Source organism: Mus pahari, chromosome 10 (assembly GCF_900095145.1).
Source record: "Mus pahari chromosome 10, PAHARI_EIJ_v1.1, whole genome shotgun sequence".
Lineage (NCBI taxonomy): Eukaryota > Metazoa > Chordata > Mammalia > Rodentia > Muridae > Mus > Mus pahari.
Window position 1 is genome coordinate 83,438,010 of NC_034599.1, and position 7,254 is coordinate 83,445,263.

A 7,254-nucleotide genomic window follows, 5' to 3' on the forward strand; every position below is an offset into this window, starting at 1 on the left:
TCACCTGAGTTTTTGATCTTAGCCATTCTGACTGGTGTGAGGTAGAATCTCAAGGTTGTTTTGATTTGCATTTCCCTGATGACTAAGGATGTTGAACAATTTTTTTTTTTAGGTGTTTCTCAGCCATTTGGTATTCCTCAGTTGAGAATTCTTTCTCTGGCTCTGTATCCCATGTTTTAAATAGAACCCTATTTGGTTTTCTGGAGTTTAACTTCTTAAGTTCTTTATAAATATTGGATATTAGCCCTCTATCAGATTTAGGATTGATAAAGCTCTTTTCCCAATCTGCTGGTTGTCTTTTTGTCCTATTGACAGTGTCCTTTGCCTTACAGAAGCTTTGCAATTTTATGAGGTCCCATTTATTAATTCTTGTCACATGCTCCACTATGTTCATAGCAGCCTTAATTATAATAGCCAGAAGCTGGAAAGAACCCAGATGTCCCTCAACAGAGGAGTGGATACAGAAAATGTGGTACATTTACACAATGCAGTACTATGCAGCTATTAAAAACAATGAATTTATGAAATTCTTAGACACATGGATGGATCTGGAGGATATCATCCTAAGTGGGGTAACCCAATCAAAAAAGAACACACAAGTTATGTACTCACTGATAAGTGGATATTAGCCCAGAAGCTCAGAGTACCCAAGATACAATTTGCAAAACACATGAAACTCACGAAAAAGGAAGACCAAAGTGTGGACACTTTAATCCTTAGAAGGGGGAACAAAATACCCATGGAAGGAGTTACAGAGACAAAATTTGGATCAGAGACTGAAGGAATGGCCACCTAGAGATTGCCCCACCTGGGGATTCATCCCATAAACAACCACCCAAACCAGATACTACTGTGGATGCCAACAAGAGCTTGCTGACAGGAGCCTGATATAGCTGCCTCCTAAGAGGCTCTGCCAGTGCCTGACAAATGCAGAAGTGGATGCTCACTCAGACGGTGCACAGGGTCCCTAATGAAGGAGCTAGAGAAAGTACCCAAGAAGCTGAAGGGGTTCCCCATAGGAGGAACATCAATATGAATTAACCAGTACCCCCAGAGCTCCCTGGGACAAAACCACCAACCAAAGAGTAGCTGCATATGTAGCAGAAGATGGCCTAGTTGGTCATCAATGGGAGAAGAGGCCCTTGGTCCTGTGAAGGTTGTATGCCCAAATATAGGGGAATGCCAGGGCCAGAAAGCAGAAGGGGGTGGGTTGGGGAGCAGGGGAGGGGGGAGGGGATAGGGGATTTTTGGAAGGGAAACTAGGAAAGGGGATAACATTTGAAATGTAAATAAAGAAAAAATCTAATTAAAAAAAGGGGCAATAGTCTGTGATGTTTTGGAGGTCTAGGCAAACCTCACCAAACAACTCAAATGAGGGATTCTCATGACTAATGTTGGAATTTTTGTTAGGTGGTTTTGGGCTTTTGCAGGGAGCATTGTCAGCCCAGATGAGAAAATTTCATTAAACTACATATGTATGTTTATACACATACTTACATGTATTATAGAGTATTTTTTTAGTGAAGAGTTAATAGCATGATTTCTTGACTTTTTCAGACTTCCTTGATGCAGAAGTTATGTCTGGTTATTTCTCTCAGACTCATTCTCCCAGAAATAAGGCTCAGACTCAAAATATATTTACAAATACGTTGGTCATGTAGCTAGGCTCTTCTCTGACTACTAGATCATATCTTAAAATAACCCTTTTATTCTAATCTATATTCTGCCATGTGGCTGGTTACCTGTGCTCAGGTAACATGTGTCTGTCTGGTCATATCCTCCGTGGCAAATCTCTTACCTTGCACTCAGAATCCTTTCTGCTTCCCAGATGCCCTGCCTTCTACTTCCTAACTAAGCCATAGATAGACCATCAGATTTATTATTGACAGGCACCACATCCAAACAGACACAAGATGTTCTCTCTATACCTTACTGTTATTACAATGCAGGTGAACTGATTTTTAAAAGTTATTCTTTGACATCAACATGACTGTGGCCATAAGGACCCCCCCACACACACCATAATGCTGATAATGATGATGAGGTTGATGATTTTAAAGAGTTAATAAATAGTGTTCTACACTAAATTATAATTGTGACTATTAGTACATAATTGTTGAAAAATAAAATGTAATACTAAGAATCTCATCAATATTAAGTATTTTTATCAGAAGTAAGAAGAATAAAGCTTTCTTTAAATATTTACTATATCTCCATGGCTATCAACACAGCTCAATTGTTTTATAATATTCTTCTTTTTATATTCTTAAGTACCAAAAGTATGTAGAAATGAAATTTACTTTCCTAATGTCACTTGAATCTTTGAATTTTCTGAGTTATCCACCAAAACTTACACAGAGATTTATTATCAAAATTACATTAATGTTGTTAAAAGCAAGGAATTGGGGACCACCTGGGTTGGGAAATGAATTGTTATTCATTTTGTAAAGAGCCCTTCACTTTTTTAATTAGTGGGAACCATACAAAAACTTTATAATAATGCTAACTATGTATTAATCTTAGTGGTCTTTCACTTACAAAGCCAGGCATGTTTTGAAAAACCACGGAAATCTAATTCAGCTTCTGCATAGAAAGTTCTGCTATATAACTTTCTTCTCATCATGTGCTTTGACTATATTTTCAGCCAAGCCTTGGAGCTATAAATCTGGTTTATTAAATATATATGACACCTACTGTATAATCTAATTGCAGATTCAGTCCTCCCCTTAATATCATTCATACATGTCACTCTTACTTTCTGTTAAGATAAAATTCTAACATTGTTTTATTTTTCCAATTCAACCAAACATGCTAATAAGCATTTCAAGGACTCTTGCAAATGCCACTGAAGGAAAAAATTATGGAAGCCATCATGTGGGATAGATAATAAAATCAGTCAAGTTAAGATTAAAATGATGCAGCACTAATGTAATTTATCCACTTTATAATGTTATAAAAATAAGCATCATAAATCAGCATGCAGTTTCTCTTTAGTGAATTCATAATAGAGCAATGTGGGATGTATGCAAAAGGAAAGCTATCAAATAAATCCACCAAATGCCAATATAGCCACATATCAAACATTGTTTTTCTGTTTGGGAGAATAATTAAATATGTGAAATATGAAGATGAGAAATAACTATTAATTTTATGACATGGATGATCAAACTTTCTTATAGGACCAACAAGTAGTTTTCAGACCCTCAGTGCCCACTAGAAACCCATCTTGAAATGCATTTTCTCTTTTGCTAATAGGAGGTGAGAAATACTAATTATCTAACTATGTGGGTTTCTCCAACTGTTAATGTTCTACTGTTAATGTTAATATTGTTAATGTCAAGGAACTCCCTGGTCCTCTGCTCAGCTAACTTTCTAAAATTTGCTCCTTCCTACTAAATTCCACAGCCTTTACTGTGATGTATTATAGAATCCATTTTAAGCCCCAGATATAGTTACATCTAAGGGACATATCAATTCTTAAATGGGAACATGACACCAAGAGAGCTTTTGCATAGTGAGGTTTTAGCTTTTGGAGTCTAGAGTTAAATCAGTTGCCCTAAGAATGGGGTCTGTGACTCATAGGAGAGTTGGTTTTCCTGAGTCATCCTGTGTGGGGGGAAGATCACTAGAAGAATAATATTCAAGAAGGTATAGCAAAAAAGTCACATAACCCCAGAGAGGCAGATCATCAGCCCTGCGGTTCAGGGGTAGGGACATTGATCTGACAGAAAGCATTTAGCATTTCCACCACACTAAGGGCCAATGGTCACTAGAAATGTCATCTGAGATTGCAAGCTGGGTGTCAGTGGTTTAGTATCTTAGAATCTACCCAACAATTTGGAAGAAGCCTGCTATAGCTCAGGAGATAGGGGTTATAAAGAGAGCTTCTAGTTCTTAACCAAATTCCGACCTCAAGAGGAGAAACCCTGGACATGTGCCTGTTTGCATCACCAGGGAGAGCTAAAGAGGAGTGTGCTGCAGAATCTGCAGCAGGGAAGATCCCAGAGAGACAGGGAAAACTTGTGTTTTTGGAGAACGGTGCCCAGTGGTGGAGAGGCCTCCAAGACTGAATTCTCCAGGAGAGATGACCTGGTAATTGAGGTAAAGCCAGGCCTAGAATATGGGGCTGGGAGAAAGGAAGAAAGGATTCAGGGCTTAGGCCAAGTTCATGGGAAGCTGGCCAGCTACTGAAGCTTCAGGGTGGATAGAAAAATCCCAGACTAGAGCCAGTAAGGCTTGCATGAACAGGGTCAGATGATAGCAGGAAAATTAAAGTCACTTTTGTGAAATGAAAATATTCAGTGGATAATTAACACAATTAAAAAACAAATCACCAATCTTGACCATATGAAGATTTCATATTGAATTCTAAACTTCTGCCCTCTGAAAGACCCATCTCTTGTTAACATTGGTTTTATCTCTAGTTAGCAGGAGCTGAGTGATAGCTGTCCCTTTACATGGAATTCCATATCCCGGCTCCTTACTGTGATCCTGATGCCCACAACAACACCAAGATGTGCAGCCCCAAGACTCCTCCCATAGCTGCCTCCACTCTGATCCATGTGCCTAAGCTCTCCAGGCATTGAGTTTACAGCTCTTGATTCTAGAAGCAACAGAAAGATGTCAATAATTTATTCTGCAGTCTTGGGCCCTCGCTAGCGAGGTCTTTCTCTTTAGAGTACTCATCTTTCTTTTTATCTAGCTCCTGTCTTACTGCTTGGGCATACTGCCAGACCATAATTTAGTGTTGTGATGTTGGAGTGAGTACTCTCTCCTGAATCCTCTCAGCTGTTGGGAGGCTGCACAAGCCATTCTGCGTTATGATCGCTTGTTTTCTTTCCTAGTAGACTAGAGCAATCTTAAAGGAAGAATATGCTGTGCTCACTTAGATCTAGCAGTGAGCAAACTACCACACTGTGATGTGCCTGTGTAGGAACAGTTGTCATTCTGTGATGTGCCTGTGTATGAACAGTTGTCATTCTTAATGGTTCCCGTGTTTTTGAAGAATGCTTTAAAAAGCAATAAAATAATATGCAGGAGTAACCATATGCGGTCCACATAGCCTAAAATGTTCACTATCTAGATCTTTACAAATATGAGATCATTGATCCATGCTCCCTCACGTGGCAAAGAAATGAATTAAAAGTGAAAGATACATATTGCCTTGGCTTGCCATTCTGAGCAACAACCTGTCCTGTAGAGTCCAAATTCAGGAGAGATATCAAGCTTGCCAGTTTGTGATTATTTAACCTAATCTTATACCACTCCCATGAGAATAGCCCATGGTACCACCCCCTTTATGCTACAGTGCCGTTTATTTTTTCCCTTGTTTTCAGACACTTAAACCTTCCCACTTGGTTCTTGGCACAGGACCATGCACTTCTCATCCCCTCTGCTAGGAGCACTGTTAGTTTGTTTGTTTCCTGAACAGCTGATTTCTTTGGTATTCAGGTTACAACTCAAACATTGGTCTTTAGAAACAGGCCTCCCTACCCCATTGAATCATCCTGGTTTATCTTCCTCATAGAATAATAGTTGACTTTCTTATTTCCTTAAGTTATGAGTGGTGTTTATTTCCGTAGAGATTGTAAGCTCTGTGAAGGCAGGTGTGTGTCTTTTCTTCCCTACGCTGCCCCCACTCTAAGAACTGTGTTTGGTGGATGGCAGATTCTTAACATGAGTTTCTAGTAAGTGTGATTACAAAGAAACAGTGGTGAATGTTCACATTTGCATTCTTTCTGCACAGCTATTCAGTTCAACAACCAAATCTGAGTTAAGCCTCACACTTGAGTCAAAAAATGAAACTGTAATGCTAAAATTGAGAGAAACAAGACCCTTCCCATGTAATAACAAATACGAGAGTAGTGAAAGCAAAACACTTCTTCATATACTGCAGAAAGGGACACCAGCATAGAGAAAGAACAAAAAATGGCTAGCATGGCATTTTGACATGAGATAGTGTATTTTTTTTTAAGTTGCAAATAGTAAGAAATTGCTGCCCCTCTTTTCCCATAGGCTGGTACCAAGAGTTGTAACCTTTGTGTTCTTCTACCATAGCCCCTCTCCCAAATTCCTCACCCCATTGATTTGGGAAAGTGTCTTAGGCTTCAATGGTCTCCTCTGATCATGGGCTCAGTTATACAACAGAGTGACTGTGACTTTCAATGTTCTGAGACAAGCCAGTGCCCATTGCTAGCTATGGGAGAGGCAGACCTAGCTCCTCTTGCTTATCCATGACCCTTTGCTGGGCCATAAGCACACCTCATACTGAAAATGAGCCATAAGGATTTATTTGTATCTAGCTGCTGAGAGCAGAATACCTTGCCAAGATCACATAGCTGGTGAGTTTACATGAGAGGGGGTATCAGTGGATACACTTCCTGTTCCCTACTCCATTCCTTGCCTCCTATTGGAATCAGAACTTCAAGATTGTACTGAGAAATCTCCCCTCACCAGAAGAACATAAAAAACATACTCCCATGTCTGCCATGTGTGCTCTGATTCTGCTACGAGGAGTCTCCATCTGTCTCTAGTGCTGGGGCTACTGCCTCTGCCCAAGCATGTCATTAACATCTTTTCAACTAAAGTCCTCACTGTATTCCAGTAATGTTTCAGTGTCTATATTGAACTATGCCCTGCTCAACCAGAAACCCAACAACAACCACTTTTCACCTCTGACACAAGGGGAGAAAACATCTTTAAGTGGTCAAAATCTATTGTGGTAAAAATGGGCTGATTGTTTGAGGTGTGAGACAGCACAGGGGAAAAGACACATCTGAGAATAAGCTATCACATGCTGATGTGAGGATAAGGCTACTTGGCCTAAAATTCTGTCAAAGAATAGCAGCAATGAACCCTGGGAGCCAGGGGTGGGGGTGGGGGAGTGGTCAAATGAATGAGCTGCTCTAGCTGGCTTGTTTTGGTATTTTTTAAAATTTTTTTATTAGATATTTTCTTTATTTACATTTCAAATGCTATCCCCAAAGTTCCCTATACCCTCCCCCCACCCCTGTTCCCCTACCCAGCCACTCCCACTTCTTGGCCCTGACCTTCCCCTGTGCTGGGTCATATAAAGTTTGCAATAACAAGGGGCCTCTCTACCCAATGATGGCTGATTAGGCCATCTTCTGCTACATATGCAGCTAGAGAGACGAGTTCTGGGGGTACTGGTTAGTTCATATTGTTGTTCCACCTATAGGGTTGCAGACCCCTTCAGCAACTTGGGTACTTTCTCTAGCTCCTCCATTGGGGGCC